This window comes from Haemaphysalis longicornis, unplaced genomic scaffold (genome assembly GCF_048455015.1).
Source record: "Haemaphysalis longicornis isolate Haplotype H1 unplaced genomic scaffold, Haemaphysalis longicornis Haplotype H1 scaffold_12, whole genome shotgun sequence".
NCBI lineage: Eukaryota > Metazoa > Arthropoda > Arachnida > Ixodida > Ixodidae > Haemaphysalis > Haemaphysalis longicornis.
Window position 1 is genome coordinate 2,295,278 of NW_027526225.1, and position 16,717 is coordinate 2,311,994.

Below are 16,717 nucleotides of genomic sequence, written 5' to 3' on the forward strand. Positions count from 1 at the left end.
TCACCAGTTTTTGCTGACCACTTGCAGCATCCACGCCCGTATTTACGCTGTTGTATTTTGCATCTAACTTTCTTTTTCAGCAGACTATACGGAAATAGTGTTTTCAAAAGGTGAAAATTTTGAGTGCAGCCTTTAATACAATAACAACTATGTTTTTAGTATCAGCCTCTATTGCTCGACTCCTGCCCATATTACGTAATTGCAGGATGAAATTTGAAAGTGTTTCAACATTTTTAATCGTATTTCGTGGCTTAAATGGAGTGAGCGAATTAGCGAAGGCTAATTCTTTCCATGGTCAGCTCAACGGGCCATGGAACTAATAATGTTAGGAATAACCCTCAGGCACAGAAACGAGCCACCTGGATCAGAGAACAAATTAGAGTTGAAGGTATCAAAGTTCAAATAAAGAAAACAAAATGGGCGGGCCATGTAGAGTGACGAACGGATAACCGGTGGACAATTAGGGTAACAGAGTGGATACCAAGAGATGGGTCCAGAAGAAGGGGAAGTGCAATAACCCGATGGAGGGATGAAATAAGGGAATTCGGGGACAAACTGTGGACTCGGGCAGTGCAGGACAGGAGCGGCTGGAGGTCAGTGGGAGAGGCCTTCGTCCTGCAGTGGACCTGAGGAGGCTGGCTGGTGACGAGTTCTTTCAAACTGAATGGTTGTATTTTGTCTTCATGGCCGCTTTATCAATGAGCAGGAACCTACGTGCGTGCTCTGCGTCGAGTCCACGATCGAATATCAGAGCTTTCCTGCTCCTCTCCTGCCACCTGATATGGCTGCGACAACCGATACATCCATCAGCGGAACCACCGCTTCCAAGTTTCTCAAATACGTTTCCAGCTTTCCAGCACGCGGTGAAGAAATTGGAGGCAGCCGCCCGCGGCAGTCTGCACTTTTTGTAAACCCGTCAGCTCCATTCAGCCCTTTCTGTACTAGTCAGGAAACAATTAAAAAGCAGCGGAATGTCAGTAACCAGAAAGCGCACGCACTGCGCAACGTGAATAGGTTCGGGTTCAGTGGGTGTAGCCACAATCAGGAAGGAAGCGAGTTAGCGAAAGTGTGAGCGCATGTATGCATGCGTGTGTGGAAGGGGCAAGGCCTGCTCCTCAAACCTGACTTTTTTTCCTCAAAAATATATAGGTTGTATTCACTGGCGTGGCGTGCATGCAGGCCACCATGTGTGTCGCCTTTGCAACGGCGATGCACGGCCACCATCATGGCAGCACACGCATCAGGCCATCACACCGAGATCAAACGCTCATCCAAGATCATCCCTGTGGAGAAACATGGGTTTATGCCTTTCAATCTAAGCGACGTACCACAAGTGTTCCTCTCCGTGGCGGAATGCGCCCTCAGCTCTCACATGGTTCTGCCGCGCGTACTGATTACAAAGCCCGCGGGTATCGCGTAGCGTTGTTTTCGCCATAGGGCGCTCTCGGAGGGACTTCGTTTCGGTGGCCCGTTGTCTCCGAGAGCCGCCACCCTGGATTTGAATGTCGCCTGGCTTTCAACCTGCTGGTGTGGGTCGACGAGTGCCAGTCCCTGCTCCCCAGTACCCGTCCATCGGCCACACTCCATTCCAGCGAACTCCGAAGTGGTTGGAACCACCACAAACTTCGCTCCTCGTCACAGCAAGCTCGCTCGCCTCCACGTTTCACCATTCCGGAACTTTCGAGCCTTCTTGTCTCCCGGACGCAGCATGACGCCAGCCAGCAGTGTTCGAGGCGTGTTGTGTGCGACGGGATAAGCCACAGTGGAACTACTCTTCTCTACTCTTTCCTCGCCTGTCTGATCTTTACTTCATTCTATCCTAGCATCACCTCAAAGTGTCACTGCTATCATTCATCACGACCGAGACGACGGATGCGAAGAGCTAGAGGGCAAGTAGAGCACCCTCACATAATGTGAAGGCGATTATATCTGCTGACGCCACAGCCAAGAATCAGGAAAAACGCGGCAGACGATGCACGCTGGTGTTTTTTTTTCTTCTGTGAGATGCAGGCGCAAAGTGCATGCGCAGGCACAGTGGCCACGGTCACGGCCGTTTTCAGTGTTGCCAAGCAAAGAAATCGCCCACTAAACTTTTCCGCGAATACCGCCTATGTATATATATTAGCAGGGAGACCTCTGCCTGCTTACGTGCTTTGAAAGCCAAAGCATGGCAGTTGGGGTGTGGCCGAGGGAAATTGTTCCGGTGTCAAAACAACCCCCCCTCCCACTCTCTGAAATTTGTGCACGCAGAAAATGACTAGTAAATATTGTTTGGGCATCTGGCACAGTCCCTCACTAATTTTTTTTCCTGGTGGTAAAAAAACACCCCCGAAATATATTTCTGGCTACGCCACCGCCTGATAGTACTTATTAAAGGGGCCGTGAAGAGAGTCCGCTGGGCACAGCATTTTTTTCAAGTACAAGACAATCCAGCATCATGGAGACGTGCGCATACACATAAGAAAGAAGAAAAAGAAGACAAGAACTGCACAGGGAAGCCCACTATGCTTCCAATTTGCAACGTGACCATCCCCCAGACATAAAAACAATTAATTCTGCACTGCACTCCCCGAAGCCGGTGTTGCTCTTGCGCAAGGGGTAACATCCGACGCACATGTGTGCAGGTCAGGTGGCTGCTACTTCCAACAAAGGTGCCTGGACACCACAAGAAAAATAAACCCAGAGCAATCCTTTGTCTTTCTTGTATCCCCTATGAAAACGTGTTTGACGGATTGTCCATTCAAAAAGACAAACGCAATTGTACAGGCAACAACGCACTACTTTTCTGGACAAACAAAAAAACGTTCAGCATCGGGACAACGTCGCAAGATTTAGAAACAACACTGCTTCGTTGCGCAAGCCAATGGGAACATGTTTGGGTCGTTTCGCTTCCTCGCCTGGTTTTTCATTGACAGCTTGTGCCACTTGGCTACTCGCCATTCCGACAACAGAGCAGGTGATCATTTGGCACAAGCCGTGCAAAACAGCCACGTTCGCACCCGACGCAACTGTCGTGACCGCTGTTTCAGCGAGTTCTTGGCAAGTGCATCAGACCTTGTTAAACGACAATTCAACCACAACACAAATTTGTTTCATTCGAAAGATTGCCTCTTTAGAGCCATACCGACACCATTGTTATTGTAAACTTCGCTTAAATCAGCCATATAATTGGGAAAAAGGGAATGGCCATGCGACCCACTAGCTAATTTCCCGCAACAGAACCTATGATGTCGTATGTGCCCAGCTGTGCGATTGGCTGAGGCCAGCAAAAGCAAACACAAATTAGGCAGAGCTTATCAGCTTGCCGAACGAGCTATCTGCGCTTAAATTTAGGGCACGTTCTTTTTACAGCAGTAAGAACGGTGGCATGAACAATGGAATTTACGAAAGCACACGAAAAACATCGAAGTACCGATGTGTACTGCTGATGGTACTGCGTTGCACCAGAGTCCTTCAATGCCTTTCTGGGAAACTTCACCGTCACACTATGGGAGAGCTTCGTACACTGCCCCGGGAGGCCGCGCCGCGGCGCTGGTGTTGATCGGAGGGCAGCCGGGGGCGTGGTCAGAGCGCGTTTGGCAGGGAACGGACCACGGAGTAAGATAAAACAAACGCTCGCCGCCTTATCAGCAGTGCGCTTTCACTTTACGTGTAGTGGGCCGCTCAAATGGACTTGTCATTTTGTGAGTGGCGAAAAAATTTGGTGCGAACGGGCATGCTGCTACTGCGTTCCTGACTGCCGGTCTGGCTACAGAGCAGCGGCGGCCGCCTGATGCCCTCCGATCTGCGGTGGCGCCCCTCGCGGTCGCCTTTGTCCCCGAACGAAACTTGGCCGGGAGTTTCATGACCAGAGAAGCATTGAAGGACTCAGGTTGCACTATGCTTGTTTTAGCTGCACAGCAGTGCGACTCTTTGGAGTTGTTTCAGACGACACTGGCCGATTGGCGTAAGTGACGGTGTCTTAAGGGACCATATTTGTTGAGCTTGCACCACGTTTCGCGAAAACGATTATTTTCTCCCTTAACGAAAAACAAGCCAGGTAGAAATACGGTCAAAAACAAAGCAAAGGCAGAAAACGGCCCGCTGCGGTATGGTGGTGCCACCTGGGTTGACTAACAGTAAACAAGGCTCCACTTCCCACCAAGTTTAGCTTGAAGACCCGTTCTTACGATGTCACTGCAGACGTTGTTAAAACACGATTTGGCGGGAGAATTGAAATGTTAGCTTAAACTGAGTAACTTCTCAGTGAATACGGCATCGTTTGCTGCCAGACAAGTGCTGGGTGCTCCACAGAACACGAAATCTTTCGTATAAAACAAACTTGTATTTTGTCCGTGTGGCCCCTTTAAAAAACAGCACGAAACAGAAAGACAACAGTGTATCTGCACAGCACACTACGGTGCTGCAAGACTTAAGGCGTGAGCAGGGATTTGTGTGCATAGGAATCACGGAGCAATAATGCATGCAGGCGGCGAGACGACTCATTGCAGCAGGTGCGGGAAAGCAACCAACCAGGCAATGTCACAATGAAAACCAAAGTGGACTAAAAAGCTTAGTAGCTGAGACAGCGAACGAGAAGGTAGCAGTACTCAATGATCGAAATGATAGCAGTGGCCACAATTCATCCCAGGGCTGCGCAGTGAAATGCCAATCAAGGCGGCTGCATAGTTTCTACTCCCACAAAAGACGTCACTAGCTTTAAGAGGCCATGCAGGCAAAACACAAGTTTGGTTCATTCGCATTCGGCTTGCATTTTGTTTTTGTCTACCTACAATACGAAAATCCCGTTTGTACGACCATTTCTTACGGCGCGGGATACTTGAAAACCAACGAAGACTCCACCACATTCACCAAACACAAGCAGCAACTGAACGCACAGATTTCTTTGAGCCAGCAGAAATTGCCTAATGCCCTTCCAGTCTACAATGCGACCACAGAGTACTGGCCTTCGGATTACGTCCTCTTCCCCGACTTGTATTTTATTTTTCAATTATCATTGGAGGAGAACCTTACCGAAGTCTTTCTTCGCAAATTTTGTCTCCCCATAAATCTCAACAGGACCTGTCACAACTTGGACAACCGTACAAACAAAACACAGACACCGTCCCTGCAATGCAATCACGCCTTTGACATTTGCCTAATGTTGTGCCATCAGCACAACGTCCCACTTAGTTTCACATCTTTCTATATAGAGAGATTTAGTTAGGCCTAAAATCTTTCCAAATAATTGCTGTTGTCACACCTATTAACTCATCTTGGACGAGAGGACTTGAATTTTAACCAGAATCACAATGTTTGCCCGCTTTATGCTTAACGTCTAGAGGAGATGTGGCCTGTTTTAAAAAAAAATTGATTGGTAACAACAGTGCATTCTCTACGTGACAGCCTACAAAGCAATTTTTCTTTTTTTTTTCGACCAGTAAAGAAAGAGTGCTGTAAAGATGCTTCTCCTTCATTGCGATATGAAAATGTTGTACGAGTAAGGCTGGCTCTTTTTGCTTTGTTATCAATAAATAACCAACATTTCAAGAATAAAAGCCCACGAGTACGGATTCTAGGGCAAGTTGGTGTGGGAATTTTGACAAATTCGTAGCCGTGTTGTGTGTCCTCTTTCTTGTCCTTGTTCTTTGGGCTACGAATTCATCAATAAAAGCTGTTTTCACTCTGTCACCCACCATCACATTCTACGTGTTTACATATTTTTTTTAATGTAAACTCCAAATTTCTTTTCGCCAATTGCACTTTCAGCTTGTGTAATACCAATCCCGCAAATTAAAAAAAAAAAAATGCATCACAAGCAGCACCCACATTTATTCTGATGCAGTCTTTGTTAGGTCGCCACTTTCAAATGTCATTTCGTCGATCAGTACATAAAAACGAACCACCTTTTTTTTTAAAAGCGGTGCTGTTATGCAAAGCACGAGCAAGCAATTCAAACTTACGACCCTTCAAGGGCACTCTGCGTCTTCACCACATGCCACCTGCAAAACGCGTTACCATGAGTAAAACGTAGACGGGGATTTTCATAACTACACAGCAAAGCCTCGTTACAGCAAAAATGGTTTCGTTATAAATGCTACTTCGCTGGAAAGTAGGTATGATGTGCTCTTGGTACACCGCAGTGGCTTTTCCCACAACCATAAGACAGCTTGAGTAATGCGATTTCATTACAGCAAGGGCTTGTTGTATCCCTTTTTATGCCTTCTCAATCCCCCTCCCCGCTTTTACAATGTAGCCAATTGTTCCCGGAAATGGATGCGGTTATGGATACGGCTGTTCACAAAGCCTGTGAAATCAAATCTATTGTACCATGAAATTTCGTACTAATACACACTAGAGGAAAATCTGTCACTGAAATCTCGTGCTGTCGTGGCTGTACTTGGACTTGGCTAGCTAGCCCCACCGCTTCTCTTCGCTCTTGAAACCAAAATCAACAAATACGGGTAACATTTTGTTTTCTCGCTTGTCCTGCATAAAGCTTGTAAACAATTTCTGAGAAGGGAATCTTGTAGAGTACCACCTTTTTACAGATAAAAACAACTTTAAATAATCTTTTACAATCATGTCGTTACAATCTGGATCCTGGACACTAGGATCCAGATTTTCCTCTACCATATATTAGTATAAAATTCCGTCGTATGAGCTTCCCAGTGGCTAGAATGCTTCCTAACGTTCCTCAAGGCTGCAAACGCTCCTCCTCCTCCTCCTCCTCACCTCTGCGATCCAAGACGTTCAAGGCACAGCAGACCCAGCTTCGCCTCCGAGGACCCTCCTCTCCTCGATCCCCGACACGGGACGACCACGGTCGCAGCCGTGACGCCGGCGTCCTCCCCTCCTCGCACGTTATCCAGCGGCAGGCAGCAGGCCGGACAAAGTCACGGGACGCACAGTGGCCAGAGCTTTGCGCGCGATTCACCGCACCGCCGCAGCACGCCAGCACAGGCAACACCGCCACCGGACGTCACAACTCCGTCCAAAGTCTTGCCATACTCTTCTTCGGTGCGGAGGCGAGACAAGCGGCACACCCGACGACACACGCGAAGCACAGCACAGGTTAAATCGCGCACACCTACGAATCACCCGACGAGGGGAAGCCGGCGGCAGCAGCGGCAACGGGGCCGTGATTCAAGCATCGACGAACGGCGCACACGGTGTCTGTGGGCACGCACCCTACATGATGCCACGTCACGTCACGTCACAGGAATCACAAGAAGAAGAGAGATTTCGCTCCCTTTGGTCGGGTGAAGTAGCAGCGGCAGGCGTCGTGGAAAGACAAGCGCCCTCGGCGGCACCGACGTGCGCGCGTCGTCAAGGTTTTTCTGCAGTTGCTACCTCGACATGTCTGGGCTCCAGGCTGCGGTCAGAAATGTCATCCTGCGTCCTTTGCGGTCTCTCTCCGTGTGCTGCTTTACGGGTGAAGAAGGGGGTGAATCACAGCAGCAGAGCCGACACTGCAACAAGAGGGCAAAGGACAATAAGAGAAAGACAGTCCATGGAATGGTAAGTGCTTTGAGACACCAGACACAAAAATGTCATGCCCGCGTAGACGGCGATCAGACGCCACGGCCATCAACGGCTGGCTAGTGTAGACAAAGCAAGCACAAAAGCCATCAAATTTTGCACACCATTTTGTTTTTCTCACACAAAAATAAAAAGAAAATTCCAAGGGCACCTAAGCACTACGTACAAATTCTAGATGCGGCATTAATGTCCACCTTTCCCTAGTGTCGCAGATGCAGCCTCTGATGATGCGATACTTCGGACTCCGTACTAGTACAGTGGCCTGGAAGGGTGGCCTAGCTCGTTGGTGACTGCTGCGCCACTGAGTGAGGCCAGAGCACAGACGCTTGTTGACACGTCACCACTGGATGCTTTCACTCAGCGGGTCCTTTAATGCCCTCGCATTAAGATCTGGTAAGAAACATCAACCAACACACCCTAACAGGTATGCGCTGAGCTGCTGACACCTAACACTTCATGTATTGGGCCTTGCACAGAAGGCGAAATTCCGGGAGTAGGCATTAGCCAATACACCTCCACAGATACGCGCTGTGTGTCGCAGCCCATGGGTGGTTCAGGTGCCGTTATGCGGCTACATATTGCACGCCTTCTTGTAGCACGCCTTCAGGCAACTGCCTGCAGTTTTAAGCGCTTCAATTCTGAATTGAGAGGAATTACCCCAAACAAAAGGCACACATCGTTTACAATCAAGTTTTTAAAATTGCCACAAGTGCTGGCACATGTTTGTTGTGCCTTACAGCAGGCCTGTCACTCAAGTATCTTCATGACCCAAAACAACGGTCAACTGCTTGCAAGCTTTATATTTGCTGTATTTTTTTCCCACAGTAAGTGTCAAAACAATGGGAACAGAACGCTCGTGTTACGTTTACTGCCATTGCTGCATGCAAGGCCAACACCAATCAAAGTTGTTTGTCAGCTTGGTTAAAGCAAACTTGTCAGCAAAGAAAAAAAATATGCACATCCCAGCATCCTTTTAACGAGCACGGCTTCGCAACTCTGAAAGAACTTCTGCAGATACTCCCAGCAAAAGCGCAGTTTACAATTGAAAATCCTCAACCGGCGAATCGGTAACGACAGAAAGTTTGTCCACGATAACCCAGAATGCCTCAGGTCGCTGTTGCTGATATGATGCATTAATGAATGCCTACGGGCAAACTAAATGCAAAGCTGAATTAAACTATAAAGCGATAATTTTATCCTTAAAATGAATCACTGAGACGACTGGTCAATGGAAGGATATCATAGGTTGACGCAGCTTGCAATTTCCGCTCAATTTCCATCTTTAGAGAAAAAGAGGAGGAGGGGTGGGGGTAATTCCCGCCGGTAGAGGGGAGGCAAATATTGCTCTTTCCAATTTGAGCGAATTTCTCCAGGATGACGAACTCCGAGCAAAGTCATTATCCAACAACGACAGAGAGAGGGAGAGAATGAAAAAATAAAATAAAAAAAGCTCATGCGACTGGGAACCGACTCTCCCACACACCATTACGTCCCCACTGGCGCGACAAACGCGTCTCAAGACGCTCTGCTCGCCTTCAGCAGTCAAGATCGCGGCCAGTCAAACAGACCGTCGCCGACGCCGGAGGCGACGAAGATTATCGCCCCAAAACTTGCTTACGAAAGCGAGAGGGTCTTTTTTCCCAGCACAGCTTTCCTTTCCTCCGTTTTCTTTTTTTTTTTTTCTTTTTGCCGTCTTACGCACGCCGCCACAAACCCCTTCCCTGGAGTACACTGTGCGTCTATCGCCACGCGAGCAAAATGTAACACGCCGACGCGGCTTCACACGTGTTTGGAATAAAACGCGCGTACCCGCGCGCAGCGGAACTGCGACTTACTTCAACTTCCCGTTTTAAGAATGAAAAATAAGCCGATATAGGTTAAAAAGCACTAACAACGGGCGGATTCGATGAAAAAAAGGGGGGCTTCGGTAAGCGCGAACCCGCGACGCGCGTCTGTTCAAACAAATCTGCAAGGATACCACCAAAAGTAGAGCGCGGTCGGTTAAGCCTGCGAAGTTTGACGGGCTTTTGTTGTTGCTTTTCTTCTATTCCCGTCTGCTCGTCCGTCTACGCGCACCGCTACTGACAACGGCGCTGTTTTGTAACGTAGGAGAAAGCAATACCCTGCGCCTTTAGTAACACAAAGTGCGTGAAACACCCTTCAAGGAATCTCCGCGCAGTTTTTCCGAAGCTCGCGAATTTTTCGATCAACCAAGGCGCTTTCGTTTCTATGGCAGCAAAAAACGAAGCTCCGTCTCCTTTTTCGGGTGCAACAACGCTTTCTGGGTGCGGAGTCAACGAAGTCTCCGCAAAAGGGTCTGCACGGGTTTTGGCGACGCGTGAATGGTGTAGGTGTCAGGTCTAGATGGCTGGTCGACCCGTTTTTTTTCTAGCGCGTTCTTTTTTGGGCGCGGCGTTTTGTCAGTGCTCTGAAAGCGGCTGGCAGCGCGTTCTCAGCATCGGGTCGCCGCGCTGTCACAGCCAGCCGAACAGTAATAAAAAACAAAACTATGCTACGAACAGACGCCCGCGAACGAAATCGTCCGCTGTTTGGAGCAGAGTACTGGACGAACTCCGAGGTATAACCCGCGCTGCCGCTCTCAACAGCATTGGTGGGCGACATCTCGAAACGTTGCGTAATTTCCCGGGCGCATTACTGCTACCGTTTTCTCAGAAAAACGTGAAAAAAAGTAAAAGCGGGCATCGGTTAGCGGCGACGCGCAGTGCCATATCGGAGCAGGCGGGGAACCCGCAACGCGCCGAAAACAAAACAAAACCGCGAGAGCCTGCACACGGCGACAGCACAACAATATAACGGACGACGCTGAAAAAGCGCTGCCGCTGCTGCGGCCGCCAAAGCCGAGCATCTGCGAGCGACAAACAACGATCATATGCGTCGCACTCGACGCCCGAACCGGACGGAAAGTTTCCGCCGCGCGTAGCGAGCCCAACACCACTGCCCCAGAGTCGCGCCGACAGGACGGTTTCTCGCCGGAAGACGTGAAGGGAACACACGCGAGCGTGGCTGTGTTTTCATTTCGGCGTGCTCGGCGGCCGAGGGCTGCGGCACGGCACCACAGCGGCGCCGCTTTGGCAAAACAAACACAAACAACGCCCACGAACCTCTCTCAGGCGATGTCGTCGGTGGGGCGCATCCGTGGCACGCTAGTGTCGGCGATAACATCCCGATTTCGTGTGAGGATCGAGGCAAAAACACGCCGCACGGAAAGAACACATAACCACACGCCGAGTTGAAAATAGTGTTCACGAAAACATGGCGGCTTCGGCATTCGCGCACAGGGATTCGCGCGAGATATCGCGGGAGACGGGATGAATCGCCGCAGCACTCTGGTTCCTGTTTACCGAGCTATTCTTTCGTATAACTTAGCAAAACTTCCTTTTCAATTTATTCTCTGAAGTTTCATTGAAAGACTTTGACAATAAGAAATGAGTGCGGAATCGTTTCTGTTAATGAACACCAGGGCGCCAGCAGCGCGCCATTTTTGAATTACGAGAAGGCAGCCAAAAACTTCGCTTTATTTATTGCGCTCTTTCAGCCTGCCAAGCAGGCCGTAATGTATAGTTCGACGTCGGCCAGGTCTTTAAATTATTCGCGCAATTCACGCATTGCCAGTAAATCTGCGAGGTTCCAGCTCTGTTTATTTTGTCGACCCTACCTCAAATTGTTGAAATTTGATGAGAAGCCCCATTCCTGTCATATTGGTCTCCCCAGCTGCACAAGTTGCGATAGGGAAGACCAGATAAACTTTCGGCCACAGCGCGAAGCGCAACAGAATGCATGCTAGCAAATCGCTCACCTTGCTGATATATGCAGCTGTCGAACTTCGAAGAAGGCCGCTTTTCGGATGGAGGCGAAAAGCAAAAGATTCGCCCGTGTATCGCAGTTTCGAAATTGTCGATGCATTGTAAAGATCCCCAGGCGGTAAAAAATTAATCCGAAGCTTTCCCCTACGATGCACCTTACAGCCCAGGCGTAGCTTCCGCGCAAACACCAGAATTTGAATTTGAAATAAAAAAAAAAGTTTGCAAATGAAATGACCGAATGAATGGATCGAGAAAAACAAAATTTGCTCGGCGAATCGGGCGAGTTGGAGCATGATTCGAAGATAGTAGCGCAAAATAATAATAATAATAATAATAATAATAATAATAATAATAATAATAATAATAATAATAATAATAATAATAATAATAATAATAATAATAATAATAATAATAATAATAATAATAATGACACGGGCGGACGGGAATTAACGTCCTTGTCAGCGCAGTTTTTTTCTTGTCTCCGTTTGTGTGTTTTAAGAGCGAAGCTCTGCAGCAAATCGTAAGTTTTCGTGTCCGCAGTAAAAAATACCAAGAAATTGCCAAGCGCGCGCACGTGAGCGCGGGCCTCGCGGCGACCACCCGACAGTTAAAAAAAAAAACCTACTGCTCGTACGTGCGTGCCTCGCGACAACCGCCCAGCGTCCCCAGCGCACGTTTGTCAAGCCAAGCATACCCACTTAGAGAGATTGGCCAAGACTGCGGCGACCACCCAGCAAAATCGGCGCACGTTTTCAAGCCACGCATACTCACTTGGGCGGTTGGCCAAGACAGGCAAAAAAAAAAAAAAAATCCTCCAGCGTTCGCCGTAGTCGTTGCAACACTTGCTCGGAACGAGAAAGACAGGTCATAGCGTACGCCCCTCCAAGGTGATGCCTAATGATTACCACTTCCGCCAAAATGAAGGCAGTTGTGATGGAGTAAAGTTTTATGGTTGCAGCAACGAAGAAGCAAATCGTCTGCAATCGTGGACTTAAACCGTCGTGATGGTCGTGAAGGTTGCATACAGCTTTGATACTGCTAAGTCTTTCGCATTAGTGTGAGCTTCCTTCATTTTTATCGCACTGCTATCTTTGAAACAAAATGAGCTTTTGCTCCCTCTTTCAAATCCATCCAGGACAACACCCAAGATCAAAACCAGTCAGAACTAGGGTCGCCACCTGCTCGGTTTTTGACTGGCCCGACCGTTTTTTTAGACACCGGGCCAGTTGCCGGTACGTCATTGCATGGCCGGTTTGTTAGCCATCGTGCTGCGATTATTTTTGCGGGATTTATGAGCGTAAATTCAGCAACTACGATGATAAATGTGTCCACAGAGTGCCCAATGACACGCGAGGAGGGAAAATACGCGGGCGAGCGCACTACCCGAGATGGAAGGGAACCAAATTTGGGGAACAACACATATGCTGCCGAGATGGCGAGGGAAAACGAGTAACTCATCCGAGCCGCTAAGGCTAATTCTAAATATGCATTCAAGTTCCGCAGGGAAGTCACGAAGGTATAGCATTTTACATTTGTGGTTCTGCGTTGTTGGTTTATTGCACAGTAGTATGCGTGCATGCATATATGAATATGAAATACATTTTGTCATATACACTGTATACTTTTTAACGTTTGTTTGGTGGATTCAGATGCAAAGAAGAGAATGTGCGGTTACTTTTCAGTGCAGCGCATTCCGAGCAATACTTAAAATGTGCTTTCGATACAACGGTTGTACTTTTAGTACAACCGTTATGTTGATTTCTCTCTAGGAAAGCGCTACAGTAAATGGCATTGCATGCAAAGAAAACATAGCATCTTTTTTTCTATTTTCTACCCGTATTCGAGCTTCCACAGACCACAATCCTCCTTTAAGAACATTTGAACATATGATATGAACGTATAATATGAGGGGGTGAACATATGTGAAGGTGAAAAAAAGAAAAACAAAACAAAAGAAAAACAAACCAAAAATAATTTAAGAACAAAAATTGGGAATTCATGGGGCATACTCTGGTTAGCCTTCTGTTTACGTTTTTTCAGGGGCATTGAAAGATGGCTGATCGTTGGGTTGAGAGAAGACGTCGAATTCACATAAATTTCGTGGATGTGCCACTTGAGACAGAAAAATAGTTATCAGTAGTCGCCATTGGATAATAGGCAGAATAAACATTTGTCACTCTAAATAAACGTGCCTCTCTCACTCTCTCCCCTCTCCTTAACCCAGAATTTCGCAGGGGGCCGTGGCCTCTTCGACCTCCCCTTGCGTACTCCATTGACACTAAGCAGTGGATTCGATTTCTTGTCATGCATACATACGGTGCATACCGAACTCGTTGGTACTGTAACCTTAGGCACTGCTTTCGAGAGTGGCATTTTTCACTTATCTTGAAATACCGTATGCTGTCGTACAGGCAAAGGAAAATTGGACCCACACTGCTTTATGCGACATAATTACTTCTCTCCAGAAAAGCCCCCCAAACATTGGGCAAACTCACATTTTTCGGTTAGTGCACATCAAGAGGCAGCCAACGTAAACCGGTAAATACTGAGAGAGAGAGAGAGAGAGAGAGAGAGAGAGAGAGAGAGAGAGAGAGAGAGAGAGAGAGAGAGAGAGAGAGAGAAATTTATGGAATGGAAGGAAAAAAACAGAGGTCGGCCTGATCGCATAGTCTTTGGCCTGCTACTCTGTGTGGGGGTGGGGGAAGGGGGAAAAGAGCATAGATAGAGAGGATGACAGGTATGATGATTGACATAGAGGTGATAGTATAACTATATCCTCTTCAGACCTCGCGTGCATTAAAATGCACATTTGCTTCAACCTCGGTTTTAAATTTCGCGCCACTGCTACAGCAAAGACCGCGCGCGCGACCACATCCTCTATCATGTGCTGCCATCTGCCCACGAATTCAGGAAGCGCACCGCAGCGGGAGCGCCGTTCTGAGCTTAGAAACATGGCGTCTTTCTCGACATCAACGTTCTACTCGAGGCGTCCAAGTTAGTTGCAACTTACGCTATACTTGTCGGGTAATACTTTTTAATTATTGTTTTAATCTACTCGCAAAGTGTTTAGGAGTAATTGCCGCACGAACTGTAACTTTAAATGGATACATTTTTGTTCGCGCAAGCTGTTTTCTTGCAGTGGGCATTATAATGCACTCTCGGTCTCAATTTATGTTTTTGCATGCCTATCCGCTTTACACTCTCATGTGTTCCTTGCTCTTGGGTGGGAAATTTAGCGTTTATTTCTCCTAGGACTCACTGATAAAGAAGCTGATCGTGTGCACAACGTGCAACATTTTCCTGTGCGTAACAGCAATGCGAAACTGCTACAAGCAGTTCCACTCGAAATAAGAGGTCTGTTTGTAAGGAGCAGCAGCTGAATTCTTTTGTACATGAGTGTTGTACAAATAGTATGTTTTAAGACCCAGTGTGCATTATAATGCACACCCTGATGCGCAACATCCGCTTTATCTAGAAGTGCAATTTTTTTATTGTGCAATAAACTATCTGCAGACATTCCAAAAATGTGCTTTTCTCGCCCCTGTGTGGCCACACATTCCACCAGGTCTGAGGAGGATATACAAAAATGCTTCTGCCATGAACAGTACATGTTTAATAGTTCACCACAACGTGATTTGGCTAAAATCTAGCTGGGTGCCAAACCGCTGATTTTTGAGAATGCCAACTACAGTGAACTAGAATGTCTTGATCCAGTGGCGCGAACGGGAGCGCTTTGCAGCGTTCGGGCTGAAGCAAAGCGCGTCTACCGCCGCCAGGGGCGCCACTGCGCCTTCTTCGAAAACGGTACCGCGGTTGCACGGGCCGTTCCTTGGGGCGCTCGCTAGCTATTGCCGCTGCCGTTTTTTACTGTGGTACAGTAATTAACCTTTATGGAAGAAAGATGCTCACTTTTGTTGTCCCTGTACTTTTCTAGGAACGTTTTGTTGCTTATCAGACCCGTTTGAGCCATCGGGCAACGGCTACAAACAAATCGTCTGCTAGCGGCGCAGACGATACGAGCGGATGTGCGATACGTTGGCGGCGCGCGGTCGGACAAACTCTCCGTCTGTTTATGGCTGAAGCCGGCTTTTCATTTTCTGCGTGTTTTACGTTTCCGTGATGTTCCACAGAAGCAAGAGGTATACAATCGTCAGGAATATAGTTATTGCGAGTGCTGTCGAATAGAGGTTGGCTGCAGGCCGGGTACGCGATGTCAAAACGAAGGACGGACACCTATTGCTTTGCTCCGGGTTGTCACAGTGGTTACCCTGCAGGTGCTCCCAAGGCGTCTTTGTTCGCCGCTCCTTTGGACGATGAACTGTGCAAAAAGTGGGGACAAAATTTGGGAAGACTGGACAAACTCTTGACCATATCTTCAGCCGTTGGTGAGCGCCACTTTGAGCCCGAGTGCTTATTGCGTGATTACATCCACGTAATAAACGTCTGTAAAGTGCGACTTGTACGCGGGAAGCTGTCACTGGCTCCAGGTGCTGTACCTACCATCCTGCCTGACTGTGCTTCGAATTCTGCGCGGAGCATGCACGCGGAAGCCGCAAAGGAAAAGGCGGACAAGAGTTTCAGTTTCGGCAGCCAGCAAGCAAGCTGAAGAGCCGAAAAAGATGAGGTGCACCAGCCACAACACGAGGCTCTCTCTCCGCAGTGCTCATCAAATGAAGTCGCAAGTTCTGTGGAATGATGCTTTCACAATGAGCCATCTTCAAGAAGTCAAGCTTCCTTCAAAGCTCTGGTGCCGGCTAAATTGTGCCGACGATCGAAACGTTCGTTTCGCTATACGACATCGATACGAAAAAAAAAAAAAAAAGCTAGACATTTTCACGAGAAATCTGTGCTCTTCTATCCACATGACGACAAAGTGTCGTCGCAAACATTCTTTTCGTGGTGTGTTATGCGGAAGCGGTGACATATATTCCCTAGCTGTTGCGAACAGTGTGCTGCAAGAAGCTGACAGCAGTTCGGCCTGCAAAGGGGCCATGACGACTAGGAGGTTTAGTGATGTATTACACGTGCTAACACAGAAGCTGCGATCTCAAACGACACATTTGGAGACGCTGCCTTCAGCACTAAGTGCCTGGGGAAAGTTTCCTCTGAAGGTAATTTGTTTATTGCAAACTTTGCTGCTGAGAAAATCAGCCGGGTGCTACTGGACGCGTGAATACTGGGTATAATTTGCTTTTGTAGAGTGAAATTCACAAGTAGGTTCATGCCGGGACTTTATTACAGTAAATATAAAAAGTAAATCCATTCGTAAAGAATTAAACATAGCAGTTGTCCGCCGGCAGCACATCGAACGCGTACGCTCGCATCGATCGTCTGCGCAGGTAGCAGACGACACCAAACAACTCGATTTATTC

General features: G+C 47.9%; 1 protein-coding gene across 2 annotated transcripts in view; it reads right to left on the reverse strand.

The window, feature by feature from the left end:
* The window catches only part of LOC144162255 (uncharacterized), a 76,505-nt gene extending 65,679 nt beyond the window's left edge, over positions 1-10,826 (reverse strand). Inside the window, exons 1-3 of one of the 2 annotated variants that reach the window (XM_077692714.1) lie at positions 10,644-10,826; positions 6,715-7,451; positions 5,943-5,981 (exon numbers count right to left, since the gene is read on the reverse strand). The gene's annotated coding sequence lies outside the window, so the exon portion shown is untranslated. The remainder of the gene's footprint in view (positions 1-5,942; positions 5,982-6,714; positions 7,452-10,643) is intronic. The other variant, XM_077692713.1, reaches the window with a different exon arrangement.
* Between the last annotated feature and the right edge of the window lie 5,891 nt (positions 10,827-16,717).